Source organism: Peromyscus leucopus, chromosome 23 (genome assembly GCF_004664715.2).
Source record: "Peromyscus leucopus breed LL Stock chromosome 23, UCI_PerLeu_2.1, whole genome shotgun sequence".
Taxonomy (NCBI): Eukaryota; Metazoa; Chordata; class Mammalia; order Rodentia; family Cricetidae; genus Peromyscus; species Peromyscus leucopus.
Window position 1 is genome coordinate 30,870,791 of NC_051082.1, and position 15,931 is coordinate 30,886,721.

A 15,931-nucleotide genomic window follows, 5' to 3' on the forward strand; every position below is an offset into this window, starting at 1 on the left:
ACGACCAGGCCTCACACCATTGACATTCCGAGAGCCTCTTTGCCTTGTTGGTAGCGTAGTGCCAAGACACAGAAGCCCTCGGCTCCTACTTGTTGAGTGAATCAATGAATGTCTGCTTTAAACACCATCTCCTCTGCGATGAGGCAGAGGGGGGCCCCCCCCGTGCTGATGCCAGTGTGCTCGTACGTCAATGAGTACCTGGCAAGAGGCCATGGGACCAGCAGGGATGTGGACTGGCTTGTCTGTGGGACGTTCATCCGACCTCATATCCCAGCCCCCTGCACGGAATAACACCAAGGCCGGCTCTCCACTGAGTGGGAACAGATCTACATCCTCTCCAGTAAAGTTCCAGGAGGGTCACCCAGAGCTGACCCTTTGTGGCTGGCCTCTACCAAGGTGTGTCGACACTGAGGTGAGGACCTTCACTGTTTGATTGGTTGGTTTTATTTGGTTTTCGAGCTGGGGAATGAACCAAAGGCCTCTTGCGTGCTAAGCAGGGGCTGTCGTCACCCAGCGCACTCCCAGCCTGAGGAACGGTATTTTGGTAGGGACGCTTCTTAGGTAATACATCCTGTTTTTGGAAGCTAAAGGTGCCCAAAGGCAGGTGAGGATTGTGGATTAACCACCCCACCCCCTCCCACCCCCTCCCCTCGCTGTTGTGTGGACGCTGTTCTCACAGCTTTAAAAGTTCACCTACGTAGTAACAGTGTCTGTCAGTAGATGTCGCCAGAACCTAAGGGATGAAGTACCACTCCTGCAGGTGAACCTCGAGGGTAGCAGAGAGCTGGGCAGGGTGAAAGGCTGCTTCCGGTTTCAAGGATGAGTCCTTGATCTCTGGGGGCCGTCAGGTCCTGACTTTTGCTGTTGGAGGTCACGGTTTGTTTAGTTTGCTTTGTGTGGGCCTTTAGCATCCTTTCCTGCTCCATTTCAAGAGATTTGCATGCCGGTTGTCACTTGTTGGTTGTCACGGGACAGGGACTTCCGGGCGCTGCCCCAGCTGAGCTGTCCTGTCTTCGAGATGCCCAGATCTGGGTGGGGCATGTCCCAGGGTGCTCCACTGCCACACACCTGTTGCTGGACCCCAAACCAAAAGGGATAGAAGATCTGCCCCGTGTCCACCTGAGATCAGTAAGGTTGTTTTAACTCTACTAATCGATTCACAGAGCAGACTCACTTAGGCTGAACGTCTCAGTGGCTTCCAGGGCCCCACTGGAGAACAGACATAATTTCCGTGGTGTGTTTGCTGAAGTCCGTGTTTAGAGATAGCTGTTTGCAAATGATACAATTCTATTTAGGCTGGTGCTCTATTCCACTTTTTCAATATAAAGACTCAATTTTGAGCCTAAATGAGGAAAAGTCAGTTTTCAATGAAAACAACTCAAACAGAAATAAAAAGTTAGTCGGGAGGTGGTGGCTCATACCTTTAGTCCCAGCACCTGGGGAGGCAGAGCCAGGTGGATCTCTGTGAGTTCGAGGCCAGCCTGGGCTGCAGAGTGAGTTCCAGGACAGCTAAGGCTGTTACACAGAGAAACTCTGTCTTGAAAAACCAAAACCAAACCAAAACAAAACAAAAACACATGAACTCAGACTGGGGAATGAAGCTTGATTGCAGAGTAATTATGCAAAGCCCTGGGTTTGATCCCCAGGACCCTCAGAAAGCAAAACTGTACTGGGAAGTAATTAATGGGTGGAACTTTAAAACATGGCTCCTATAGAAGCTGAGAATAGACTCGTGGTTATTAAGAATGAGCTGGGACAAAGCCAGGTGTGCCCAACAGATTACTGATGGCCCTGCGGGTGGCTAATTATATTTGCATAACCTTTCAAGAAATGGCTTTGGAGCCAGCCAGGAGGGGAAAGTGCAACACTCGCCACGTCCCAGCAGGTCCAACTCGCAGTACCATTCCCCTGCCTCTTCCTCCAGTCCTTGAAACTCATTTCGAGTGTTAACAGGGCTGTCCATCACTCTCCCAATCACTGGTCCTGGCTGCGTACTGCCTCCACCAGTGGAAATGACCTCTCAGACACTTCCCGAGGCTAAGGATATAATAAACAGCTGGATGCTGGGGAAGCCGGGCTGGCAGCTGCTGTGCCCAGGTGTTCCAGGTAGCTCTCCTGGGCGTGTTTCCTCTGGCTCACTGGGAAGGGGCTACCCACCCATGCAGCAGGTGCCAGCAAGTCCTTTTGGGAAGCCAGCCATCAGCAGCTGGCAGCCTGCCTGGGCCTCGCCAGCTTGGAACCTTTTGGGGTCTTCATGAAGCTGCACGCTGGCTTCGGCTCTGTTTAGTCTGTGAGAAAAGCCAGGGAGCCCCAGGAAGCTCCATCGCCAGAGCCCGCTTACTGTTCCACCGGCTGGCTCCACAGCTCTGACCTGGAAAACAAGACACCGCACTTGGTCACCTGCCCGGCAGGAACAGGGGCTGTGCTGTGTGCAGTTCCGCTTTGCTTATCTTTTTGTTGCTTCAGAATCTGAAATGCAAATTAGCTGATTGACCATGCAACCCTCTCTCTGCCGTTAGTGTGCTTGATGGGGCCCAAATACCAGAGCCAAAAACAAAAACAAAACCCTGCTTGTTCATTTCTGCTCTTGGTTGGTTGGTTGGTTGTTTTGAGACAGAGTCCCATTCTGTAGACCAGGCTGGCCCCAAAATCTGCCTGGCTCTGCCTCCCAAGTGCTGTGATTGTATGCCACCACCCCTGGCAGAAGTTCCTGTCTGAGCTGCTTTGGTCTATCTGATGACATTGTCACCCTAGTGACTGAGAATAGAACACCTTCCAAATGGCAATGCAGTCTGGGGTCTAGCTCAGGAATAGAGTGCTTGCGTGGCATGCACAAGGCCTTGGGTTGGTCCCCAGCAATGAAAAGGGGAAAAAAAGTTTCTAAAATCTGACAAAAAGATAAAGCAGACAGAGTGTGAATATTGTAGGTAGATGGATGTGGGTTCATTTATTCACTCAACAAACCTTGATTGAGGGTTGCTGGATATACTTGTGCAGAACCACGTACCGGCTGGGCCACTCCCCGAGGTTCGTGTGTCTGGTCACAGAGGCCTCTCGAGAATGAGGGAGACAGTGTTTCCAGGGGCTTCCACTGAGATCGGATGGCCACATGTCAGGGACCACTTCCTTCTTTGGGGCCCACGGCCAGGGGGCGGCTCTGGAGAACACACCGATGGGTGACCCTCACTCGGGTTGATGAAATAAGCATTCTCGCACGCTTATCAGCACGCGGATGCAGCGAGGCCTTCCGCGGAGACTCCGTATCTTCACGACGTTGACTTTCCCTGGGCAAACACGAGCTACCAAAGAAACAAACAAGAGAGCCACAGAAGTTCAGTTACTCCAGGTGGAGTCAACTGGACTTAGCTGAAGTCATCAAGTGGCGTGTGGATCGTCAAGTTTTCATATGCCGTGGGGCAAGGGGCGGATCCGATCAGCCACCAGGAGGTCTGGTCTTGACCCCAGCTGGGCCATGCTTACTCAGGAAAGCAAGCGCCTTTGGCCTTAACCTTGTGGCCCAGGGATGTCCTTTTGTCTGAACAAGGAGGTGTAAAGCATAGATGTGTGGTAGATGGTAGAGGACTTTTTCTCTCCATCCCTCTCTCCTCCCTCCCTCCCTCCCCCCTCCTTTCCCTGCCGACGACAGTGCATTCTCCCCCTGCAGCTCCTCTGTGTGTGAGCCTATGCTGGACACTGGGGAAACTGAGGCCAATCAGAAACAAACGGAGCGCTCATTCTATCTAGCTGAGCTTTCTGTGCACCGCAGATGCTCGAAACCTGGTCTCAGGGTCATCCTCACATTCTATACGTGCTCGGAACCCGGGTCTCACTCTCATGTTCTCCACAGGGCACCTGCTCAGAACCCGGGTCTCACCCTCACATTCTCCACAGGGCACATGCTCAGAACCCGGGTCTCACCCTCACGTTCTCCACAGGGCACCTGCTCAGAACCCGGGTCTCATCTTCACGTTCTCCACAGGGCACCTGCTCAGAACCCGGGTCTCATCTTCACGTTCTCCACAGGGCACCTGCTCAGAACCTGGGTCTCATCCTCACCTTCTCCACAGGGCACCTGCTCAGAACCCGGGTCTCACTCTCATGTTCTCCACAGGGCACCTGCTCAGAACCCGGGTCTCACTCTCATGTTCTCCACAGGGCACCTGCTCGGAACCTGGGTCTCACCCTCATTCTTAGCTCTTCCCTCTGGCTGCCAGGTGTGGTGGTCCCCACATTTAATCCTGGTACTCAGGAGGCAGAAGCAGGCCGGTTGCTGTGAGTTCGAGGCCAGCATGGTCTACAATGCAAAATAAATAAATCAGCTGTCCTATGGGGTGGGGGTGGGGGACGATGACAGGGAAGGACAGGTGCCTGGGAGGCCACAGGATTCTTTTTTTTGTTTTGTTTTGTTTTGTTTTTTTGTTTTTCGAGACAAGGTTTCTCTGTGTAGCTTTGCGCCTTTCCTGGGACTCACTTGGTAGCCCAGGCTGGCCTCGAACTCACAGAGATCCGCCTGGCTCTGCCTCCCGAGTGCTGGGATTAAAGGCGTGCGCCACCACTGCCCAGCTTCACTTTCATTTTTAAGAAGGTCTTTCTAAGTTGTGCAAGCTGGCCTTGAACTTGTAATCTTCCCTCTTCAGCTTTGAGTAGCTGGAAGTTCAGTCCTATTTTGTTTTCTCTACTAAAAGTTGTGCCGCCTCTGCCGGCCACGGGCTCCTCCTCTCTTCCACTCCAGCACCGGGGCTTGTTCATGGTGCCCAGAACCACACGGCGTTGGTCTGGTAGGGTCAGTACCCTATGCTTATTCCACGGGAGGGAGGGAGGATGGGCAGACCCGTGGCACAGACCACAGACTGAGCTTGAGATGGTCCTTAGTTCCTGCTCCCAGAGTGGCTCTGTAGTCAGGCAGAAGACCAAGCTGGCCACGGAGAGGGGCAAATTTGATGTACAAGGGGCTACATCTGCTAAGCGGGCAGCATTAGCCCAAGGTCAGAGTTACCACGCGACTCAGTTCTTAGGACCACCTCCATGGTCGGTCCACTAGGACAGAAAGAAGCAGCTCTGGAACCAGCCAACTTCCCAGGCCTCCAAGGGGACCTGTGCCTGCCGGCCCAGCACAGGTCACCCCCACATGCGGCCGATGCCTCCGGTCCTGGTGAGTGGGTGGTGTAGGGACCTGTCCTGGGAGCTGCTAGTTCCGGAGTCTGAAGGAGGTGAGGTAGCTGGGCTTCGGAATCTGAGCCAAACTCCAGTTTGGGCTGAAGCCTGACCGCGGCCAGATATCTGGAGAGTAACAAAGCTTGACGGCCGGGCACAGCAGCCTCACCCCACAGCTGAGACCACCCCCCTGGTGCTGGGCGAGTCAGTTACTGAGTACCACTGCCAGATGTCGGGGTGCTGCTCATCAGGGAGCAGCGTTGCAGAGAAGGGGGGTATGTCTCTGCTGCAAACTCTGTCTGTTGAATGAATACTTGTGGATAATAAAGCTGAAACACTGTCAGCTGCCATTTAGTGAGCATTAATTCTGGACCAGGCACCGTGCTCTCTGGTTTTTCCCTGTAAAATTCCATTCCCCTTTGACAATTCTACACATAGACACAGGCGCGCACGCACGCACACACACACACACACACACACACACAGACTATAAAGGGAAAAAAATGGATGTTTAAGTGATGCTCCATGCCTGCCTGGGCTCTAGGGTAGGGATGTTAAGCCTCAAACCTGGAAGAACTTGCGTTCCTACAAGGTGACGTAACTGTAAACAAACACTTCATACCTCCAGCAAGCACCACCCCCTTCCAGCTCTGCCCGTTTCTGCAAATGGAACGTTTCACGCCAGAGGTGTCAAATGGCTGTGGGCTATTGTCCCGCCGCCGGGAGGGAGCAGACCGCCGAGGCACTGCCGCACATTCCTGGGCCACTCCCGTTGCCCACCGGGGCCTGGAGACATGGTTCCCTCCAGGTCAACACTTCCTAGCTGCTTTATCGGTCCCGGGTCCCAGGCCCCGGCCGTATTTGTCCAAATTAGAGTCCGTTTACTTTACAAACCGCACTCAAGCTTCCCTGACACCCAGCAGCTGCTCCCCTGACGTCCCCGGCAGGGCCCTTGTTTGCGATCAGCAAACAGACCGCCCTGAACAAGCCACTGGGTCGCCCGGCTGCGGCTGCGGAGATGGGCGCAGCAGGCAACCGGAAGAGCAGGCAACCGGAAGCTGGAAGCTGCCCACTGCTTTACACAAATAGACTGCTCTCTCTGTCCCCCCCCAAAAAACAAATAAGTAAACAAAATAAGAATCCAGACATGAGGGAAATGTGCAAAGATGTCTATACAAAGAGGAAAGAAAGATCATGAAAAGGGTACCTCCCCACCGACCCACTGTTACTAGGGCTGCTTGGTTCTTATCCCACCAGGCCACGCCCTCACGTTCACCTTAGACTTAAGTGGAACAGACAGCTTTAACAAGCTTTAGCCAGATGGGTGGTGTTGAGGTCCTGGTTCCCCTACAGGAGGTTTCCGCTATGTGCATCCAAGTGTCCTCCCGTGTAGAGTGGCTATAAGAGCCGGGCAGTGGTGGCCACGCCTTTAATCCCAGCACTCAGGAGGCCGAGGCAGGCAGGTCTCAGAGTTCGAGGCCAGCCTGGTCTACAGAGAGAGTTCCAGGCCAGCCAGGACTACACAGAGAAACCCTGTCTTGAAAAACCTGAGCGAATTGGATCTAGCACCCAATCTACTCTCACTATCCGTTAGCATCTACGGCTGCTTCTTAAGCAATGACCAGACTGTGCCTCAATAAATCTACAGCACGTTGGCATGCCTTAAGTGGAAAATACTCAATGACCAGACTGTGCCTCAATAAATCTACAGCACGTTGGCATGCCTTAAGTGGAAAATACTGTGATCTACACGCCTCGAAGAAACCCACAGCAGTGGCGTGTAGCTGTGACCCCGAGTGACCAACTGGGAGCTGTGATCGCTGCTGTCCCCAGGGTCATGAAAGAGCGTCAGGTTGCATGTCACTAGGGAGAAGAGCCAGATTCCAAACTTGAAGGAGAGTTCCTCCCGAGTGTGTCTGGCTTTCACCCCATCGGGTGGAGCCGCCCTCCAGTGGACCACTCTAAGTTAGGGACCAAGTTCTGGGGTCGCATGTTACAAGGCTGGTTTTGCTGTGGGTGAGCTGTTAGGGATCCTTGCAGACAGGGAACTCACTGGTGGCTTGAGATGCCTGTCTGTACCTTACTCCGATGTGACATGGAGTCTGACAGGAACCCAGAGAGGCTGAGCACCCTCACTCGGCTGCTCTGGGCCACTGAGGCCGAACGATCCCTCTTGGGGGGCTCCCTCCAGCAGACCCCACATGCTGTTTCTTCGCCCTGTAAGGGAGTGTCTGTGTATCCCAGTATTCTTATATTTGAGCAGCTCAAGGATTCAGTGGCCCGTTTATTGTTTGGTTCCACCTGCAAAATGCCCGACAGGTGTTTAGTGTGAAGCTGGGTCTCCCCAGCCCTCCCCAGCCCTCCCCAGCCCTCCCCAGCCCTCCCCAGCCCTGACATCTGGACCTCTGACAGCAGACACAGAAAGCTGAGTGGGAGTCACTGAATACGGCCCTCCGGGATGATACATTGCTAATTAAGCTAGCATTGCCTGTACAGTGGCCGGCTGCCATCTCTGCCTCAGCCACCAAGATGCCTCGCCTACTCTGGAAAGCCCTGACTTGGTCACATGGGCCGGGTAAGGGAGGCCTTAAAACGCCCCTCCCTCGGCTCCTGAGAGTCTTCTCTGGAAAGGCTTGCTAGGAGAGGTGCCTGTCTGTGAGTCAGCGAGCAATAGGCTTGTCATAGCCCAGGCTCCTCGCCCGTCCCTAGACAGCTTGGTGCCTAGGAGTGTCGGTTCCTAGAATAATTAAGGAGAAGGCCACTTTCTCCTTGGTGTTTCTGATTCAGTCGGCTCTTGACCCCCAGAGCACACAGGCCCAGCCTCAGGAGAGTCTTGTCTGTGAGTCAGCATGTGACTCCAGCCTCCCATTTTGTCGGGTGGCTCCCGGTGGGCAGACATTTGTAGATGCAGCCAGTCCTTTGAGGGGTCATTATGCTGACAAGTCACAGGACAAACTGGCACAGCCACACTTCTCTCGTTCTCCTGGGCTGGGAGTCCACCGCTCCTCCTTGATTTCACACGGGGCTGTTCTTTACTCCGGGAATGAGCAGTAGGTGGCGCTGTGTGGCCACAAACCGCTTTCCAGAGCTCTGTCGTCCAACCGCCCCTCAGGCTAGGGGACTGGTTTGGAGATCCTGCCCTCAGAGATGCTCAAGTCCCTTGTGTGACCCTTAAAGATCCAATACAACCCTCCCATGTTCAACCATCTCCGGATTTCTTGTAAAGACTAACACAGTGTAAATAAAAACCAGCAAGACAAAATCTGTACACATCCAATATACGTTAATTTTATTATTGAAAGTTTTGTTTTGTGTTTGAGACAGAATCTCACTATGTAGCTCTATCTGTCTTGGAACTCACTATATAGACCAGGCTGGCCTTGAACTCTCAGAGACCCACTACCTCTGCCTTCCAAGTGCGAGTTTTAAAGGTGTGCACCACCACCCCAGCTAATTTTTAAAAAAGATTTATTTTATATGAATAAATAGTTTGCCTGCATGTATGTATGTGCACCACGTTCATATCTGGCATCTGAAGAAGTTAGAAGAGGGTGTGGGATCCCTTGGAACTTGAGTTAGGTTGTAAGCCACCGTGTAGGTGTTGGGAATTGAACCTAGGACCTCTGCAAAAGCAGCCAGTGCTCTAAGCCACTGAGCCACCTCTCTCTCCAGGCTCTCCCCTTTTTAAATTTGAAATTGGTTGGCACAGATTTGGAACCCGTGGGGATATTTCCCAGCTCCTCTGCCACTGGACAGACCCCCTCAGAGAGGCGGCCCGGAAGCCTGACTTGATCCTGGACCCCTTGCACATTTGCGTGGAATTTCGAGTCAACGCCATTTCCCAAAGTCAGGGCAACCCTTCCAATTCTATCTACTCTAATCAAAATGATTGAGTCCTTTGATGCTGACGTGACATTAGTTTTATTAGCTAAATGATACTGCCACCAACTCTCCACACCACATTTCCTCAGTTAGTTTGCAACATAGTCTGTTTGCCTCAAACAAGCTTAGAACATAAAAGGACACTATCCTGTTAAAAAATAATCTCTCAATTGGGTGGTGGTGGTGGCGGCGGCGGCATACGCCTTTAATCCCAGCACCTTGGAGGCAGAGGCAGGCGGATCTCTGCGAGTTCGAGGCCAGCCTGGAGTATAGAGTGAGATCCAGGACAGCCAGGGATACACAGTGAAACCCTGTCTCAAAATCCAAAACAACAAAATAAAACAAACCTCTCATGAGAGTATTTTTTTTAAATAAATCTTTATTAACCCTTTAGAATTTTATACTATGTACTTTGATAATTATTTTTACCCTTAACTCCACCTGGACTCACGCTCACCTCCTCATACAGTCAACTTCATGACCTTTTCTGCTTTTTAAATTTAAAAGCCCATCAACTCTGATTTGCGCTATCCATATACTTCTGGGCGTGCGGCCATCTACTAGGGTGTGGTCAGCTGCCTGAACCACAACATCTATCCTTAGAGAACTGTATTCAGTAATCCTTTCTGTGGGGTTTGCTTGTTGGCAGAGGATCAAACTCAGGGCCTCCCACCAATTAGCTTCTGGAGAAGGAGACATTTGGCCATCGACGACGACGACGACGACAGTAAAGATTGGGTACCACCAACGCCAAAAAAAGGTTTAAGGCAAAGAGGTGCCGTCAAAAGATTGGTCATGTGCCCAATATACATTGGCACTTTAGGAGAAATAAATGAGATGCTGTTAGAGAGAGAGAGAGCGCGCGCGCGCGCGCGCGCGTGCGTTGTGGATCCTAAATGTCTATAATGGGACCAAGAGAGTTAAGTGGTAGTACTCTAGGGTGCAGGATAGTACCCCCAAAGGCGAGTTTCCTGGAAAACCCAGGCACCTGCTGAGCACTCTTAATCCAAAAGTCCGAAGCCAAAGCTGCTCTGAAATCTAAAACTTCAATGGATAAAGCCTGTGGAAACATTTCCAAGTCAGAAAAACTCCAAAAATCTGTTTGTTTGTACAGCGGTCAGCTGGCCAGCCTGGGGCAGCTCCTGGCACGATCACCTCTCTCCACCAGAGGGCTCCACTCCCTTTCCCGGACTCCACTCCATGTGAGATTGTGGATCCCTTCGCTCTGTCCTCCATGTGGAAGGCTCCCCTGCTCCCCAGCTCATCCGTGATCTAGATTAAAGCTCTAGAGAAGCCACAGATGGAGAATCACCAGCCTCCGCTAAACCGGAAGCCCCACAGAAATGCTGTCCAGGCGGGTGTCCATCAGAGGCCTGCCTGGTCTACCTAGTGAGTCTCAGGCTAGCCAGGGCTACTCAGGAGACCGTGGGAGGGGGAGGGGCTGTTCATTCATATGTTGGTTTGAATGAGAAATGTCCCCCACAGGTTCACATATTTAAAAACTTGGACCCCAACTGGTAACACTGTTTATGGAGGTTTAGGGGGTGTGACCTTGCTGGAATTTTAGGTCCCTGAGAGTGGCCTCTGGAAATGTCCGGTTTCAGCTTGCTCTCTCTGCTTTGAGCTTCTTGCCCTGCCCACCATGCCTTTGCTGCCGAGCCTCACCATGTCGGATTCTATCCCCCAGGCAGGGATGGTAAGTCCAAACAAACCCTCCTTCCATAAGATGCCTTGGTCATGGTGTTTCATCACAGCAACAGAAAAGTAACTGAGACAAGGTGGCCGGGCGGTGGAGGCAGAGGCAGGCGGATCTCTGAGCTCAAGGCCAGCCTGGTCTACGGAGTGAGTTCCAGGGCAGCCAGGGCTCCACAGAGAAAGCCTGCCTCAAACAAAACAAAACAAAAAACACAAAAGAATTCACTGTTGGCCACGTGTGTGACACAGGCCAGGGAGGCTAAGAGCTGCAAACTGGGCTGGCCTGGGCTACAATGAGACCCTGTCTCAAAACATCAAAAACCAAAGCAAAGCAAAGAAAAAATCCATTCTGATGGCTTTGAATAACTTTAAGAATCATAGGAGACCCAGCCATCTGGGTTTGTTGATATTTCCTTTCTGTTAGACCCCCCTCATATCTCAACAGAAGAACACTGGCTTCTCATAATTTTTCAAATCTGTTTTACATATATTTTAGGTATGTATTTTACATGGTACGTTTTGTATGTACGTCATCAGGGGGGCGCAGATGTCTGCGTGATGCCCTGTGGTCACGCAATCTCCACCTTAAAAAGCCGCACGCGGCCCCCACCCTCTCTCTTTCTGTTTCCCCTCTGCTCTGCTCCGGCCACCTTTCTGTCCCTGCAGGCCTGGTTTCTTCCTAACAAAGCTCTTTCTGACTCTGGTAGTCGTAGCTGTGGCTGTAACTTTTCCCCGCGCCCGCCGACCCACCAGCACCGTTAATCCTTTCAACGACTGCACCAGTTACATAGGCTCCATTTTCACAAAATGAACCAAGTTTCACATAATAAGTGGCGTTGAAAACCGTGAGGTACAGAAGTGAATATTTACTGACTATTTAGGGGCTGGAGAGATGGCTCATTAGGTAAGAGCACTGGCTGCTCTTCCAGAGGACCCGGGTTTGATTCCCAGCACCACATGGCCGCTCACAACTGTCTGTGGTTCAGTTCCAGGGGATCTGACAGCTTCTTCTGGCCTCCTAGTGTACAAGGGATGCATGGCGCACTTCCAGGCCAAACAACCATTCACATAAAAATAAAATCAAATGATGAATGTCTATCTAGAGGAAAAAGAAGAACAGCAAATGTTTATAGGCTGACAGATTCAAACATCTCAAAATCCAAGACATAATGTATTTAAATGTATTAACTACTCAATGAGATGTCCCCCCCTGTAAGATTAAAAAATTGTGATAGAGCTGACCGATGGGCTCGGTGGGTAAAGTGAACTTGACCCCTGACCCTGGAGGAAGGAGAGAGCTGACCCCTGCAAGCGGTCCCCCCACCTCCGAGTGCGCACTGTGGCACACGGGCTCCACACATGCACACCCCATCACACAATAAAATGTCAAAAGAAAGTGACGAACATATAAGCCATAAAATTCGCCATTTAAAAACTGTCCGCGAGGATGTTTCAGGGTCATTAAACCTAGTCACCTTGGGGCATGGCCATCTCCACCATCCAGCTGCAGAAGTTTTCCATCTACGAAGATGGAAGATCTAGTCTCACCAGACAGTGACCACACACCCCTTGCTTCCTCACAGTCACGGGAAAGCACCCTGCCCTGGCCGTCTCTGTAAAGCTGAGCGGCTCACTCTTGTTCCTTTGTGACTGACTTATCTCACTAAGCAGGAGGTCTTCAAGGCTCATGGATGCTACAGAACGTACTGCAATTTTCCTCCTTCCAAAAAGGCTCAGTGATATGCATTATCTCACTGTTTAACCATCCCTGTGCATTGATGGGCACGTGGATTGTTTCCACCTCTTGGCTATTTGAATAATGATTGTTGGGACATATAAATGTTTGAGTCCCTCCTTTCGTGTGTCTAATACCTGTTTGTCACTTGCTGTCTGGACCCAGCCCATGGGAGCTCCCCTGTTATGGGGACACCAGATTCTGCTGCAGACCTTAGGGCCCCTCCTCCAGACACCCATCCACACAGGCCTTGAGTTAGCACATCCTCTGGACTCCCATGTCAGTGACTGTGTGAAGTGTAGGCTTGCCAGTCTGGCTGAAAATACAACCGAAGACGAAGAACATCTTTACCCCACAGCTGGGCTGGCCTGTCAGAGGTTATGTGGTAGAGGTGCTGTTGGGTAAGCCCCATGGAGACATCCCAGAGCCCTCACCCACCGTGACATGCAGAAGCCTGACCTGAGGACACTCAGGGTCCCACTGCCCGCCCCATCTCACACCTCCTGTCGGATCAGCCAACTTGCCGCTGAGGGGAACCAGATGTTTGGAGTCAGTCGGAAGCCCCCAGCAGTCGGCTGGGAGGGCTCTCCCAAAGGGCCTGTGTGTGTACCTGGCGCTGGAGGGGGTGGGGGAGGCAGGAAGAGAGCGGGAGAAAATGAGACAAAGGGAAGACCACCATAAACCAGCAGCATGTCTGTAATCACCAGAGCCCTTTGTTTGGCGCACTTTTAAACAAGTCCTGGGTGCCTTGTAAGGGGAGGCCATAAACCCGAGGGAAAATAAAAGTGTTTACAACACGGGGGAGCCAGGTGCGGCTTCGTTTGGCCAGATCAATGGGGGAAGCGGCGGCTGGGGTGGGCCGACCCGGCTGAGAACCGCTTCCTCTCGGGGCTGATCCCGACATCACAGGCTCCAGTGCGGATGGGGGAGGAGCGCCCCTCCCCCACCCGCTCCAGGCGTCCAGGGGCTACCCCGCATTCCAACCTGCTTCGGGGAGGGGGTGGGCAAGGGTGGGGAGGCCAGAGGGCTGGATGTCAGGGCCTCCGGGCTTCCAGGGAGCCACCCTCTAGGTCAGCCTCTATTCTGTAAATTCCTTTATGATGGACTTGAGGCTGCGGACAGCTGTTTCTCTCGCCCCCCCACTCAACAGCTGAGAGGTGGAAGAGGTGGTCCACTGGGGGGGGGGCGGGTCCTCCTCCTGGGAGCGGCTGGAGGTGCGGAGGAAAGGCAGATGCCCTGCAATTTCTGGACGCCTCACCGGGGCAGCATGGGCACACCTGCCGCTGTCTTCTTTCCCACTCATCCGAGATGCTTAAGCCTCCTTGGTCAACTGTTCATTCCACACACCTAAAAGACGCACCTGTTTTAGGCCAGACAGCCAGTGACAGCCAGTGACAGAGATTCAGGACAAGGTTTGGGTTCAAAAAAAAAGCAATGCGTTTGGGGGATGGCGCAGCAACAATACTTCCAGGGCACGAAAACACGGAGACGCTTGTGTTTTAGACACAATTAGTTCTTAACTCGTCTCAGGAATACGTGTGTCCCTGCAATGTGGCATCAGGGGAGAAGAGCAACTCTGGGCACATCGTTGATTCTTGGTCATGCCGCGTGCTGATGCCATCATACTGTCACTGGACGGTGCTCCACCAGAAAGACTGTGGGGCTGTGGGGGGGGGGGTACACCACACCAAGGCCACGTTCATGCTAGTAAGGAAAACAAATGACCAGAGGCACAGGGTCACTTCTGACCTTCAAACACGTGTGTCTTTGACCTTGCAACAATTCTCAGAGAAGTGGGAGTCCCCTCCGAAGGATATGTCAACATTTCTAGTTGGAAATGTCCCCGACAGTCAAATACTGGATTCTGGGAACTCTCCGGTACCAGCACCTTCCAAAGGCCATGGCCTGTTCTCCGGACACTTCATCCTGGTGCGGTGTTGGCCCAGCACCCTCCACACACAGGCCCAGGGGTCTGGCTGGAACACTGGTGGCCAGGTGCCCTGGAAGCTGGGAGGTGGGGGAAGAAGGAGAGAGAAGAGAAGAGGGGAGAGGAGAGAGGAGGGGAGAGGAGGAGAGTTAGAGGCAGAGGGGAGTGGGGGGGGAGGGGGGGAGAGGGAGAGGAGAGACAGAGAGAGAGAGAGAGAGAGAGAGAGTTTTCTAGCAGATCAAAACAGGGCAGTTTGGTGGGCATCTCAGCAGTGGTTTGACTGTGCGGCTGGCCTGCCATCTGCTCTCAGGGGAGGTGAGAGTCCCAGCAATAGACTCAGCTAAAGTGATAGGGAGCCAGAGATTCTCCTATCCTGTCCCTGGGGGCCCATCCTGATTCTGACCTCATCTCCACTCCTGGGCCTGTCTGTCGGCTACCTTTCTTCAGTTATTTAGAGGCTAAGATGTTCTTTTTATTTTTCCCTTTAACATGCACACACACACACACACACACACACACACACACACACACACACATGCCTGGTGGTGGTGGGGCATATCTTTAATCCAGCACTCTAGAGGCAGAGGCAGGTGGAGCTGTGAGTTCAGGGCTAGCCTGGTCTATGGAGCAGAGTTCCAGGACAGCTGGGACTACATGGAGAAACCTTGTCTCAAAAAAACAAAAACAAAACAAGATACATTTTTATTTTATATTTGTTCAAATTAATATTTTTAGTTACCATGCAAAGTCATCAGTTTCCTTATGGTGTTTTCATACATATGTGTCATTATTTGTTCTAATTGGCTAGGATGTTCTTTTAAATTTTGTTTGTTGGTTTTTGAGATATGGTGTCTCTGTGTAGCTCTGGATGTCCTGGAACTGGCTCTGTAGATCAGATTGGTCTTGAACTCAGAACTTGCCTCTGCCTCCTGAGTGCTGGGATTAAAGGCATGCGCCACTACCATCGGCTTAATTTTTCTTTTTAAACGTGTACCTGCATGAGGTTTTATGTGCACCATATGCATGCAGGTACCTGTGACGGCCAGAAGAGGTGTCAGAACTCTTGGAATTGGAGCTGCAGGTGGCTGTGAACTACCATGTGGGTGCTGGGAGTCAAACCTGGGTCCCCTGTAAGATCAACAAGTGCTTTTAACTGTTGAGTCATCTCTCCAGACTCCTGGCTAAGATATTCTTTTAAAAATAAAGCTAGGCATGGTGCCATACCCTTGTAAATGCCGGACTTGGGAGGCTGAGGCAGCAGGACTGGAGGCAGGAGGCTGAGGCAGGAGGACCAGCAACTAACCACGCAAACAATAGAAGAGAGCAAGGAAGACATGCTGCCCCTGAGGACCCTTCCTCTTCCCTGGGTTCAGTTCCAGGCCAGTTTGTTCTTCTCCTCCTATGCCCCTAGCTCATCCTTCCCCTAGATTATGCTGAAGCAAATCCAGAGAGCTCATCACCTACCTATTTTCCCAAGTATTTTTTTAAAGATTTATTTATTATTATGTATATAGTATTCTGCCTGCATGTGTCCTTGC

The 15,931-nt window shown here is 51.9% G+C and overlaps 1 long non-coding RNA gene across 1 annotated transcript; it reads right to left on the bottom strand.

Moving 5' to 3' along the window:
- Nucleotides 1–1,583: 1,583 nt before the first annotated feature.
- LOC114699126 lies at nucleotides 1,584–6,187 on the bottom strand. Its single transcript, XR_003735472.2, has 3 exons — nucleotides 5,777–6,187; nucleotides 2,965–3,299; nucleotides 1,584–2,371 (listed from the first exon to the last, which is right to left on the bottom strand). It is a non-coding gene; the product is annotated as an uncharacterized LOC114699126 (long non-coding RNA).
- Between the last annotated feature and the right edge of the window lie 9,744 nt (nucleotides 6,188–15,931).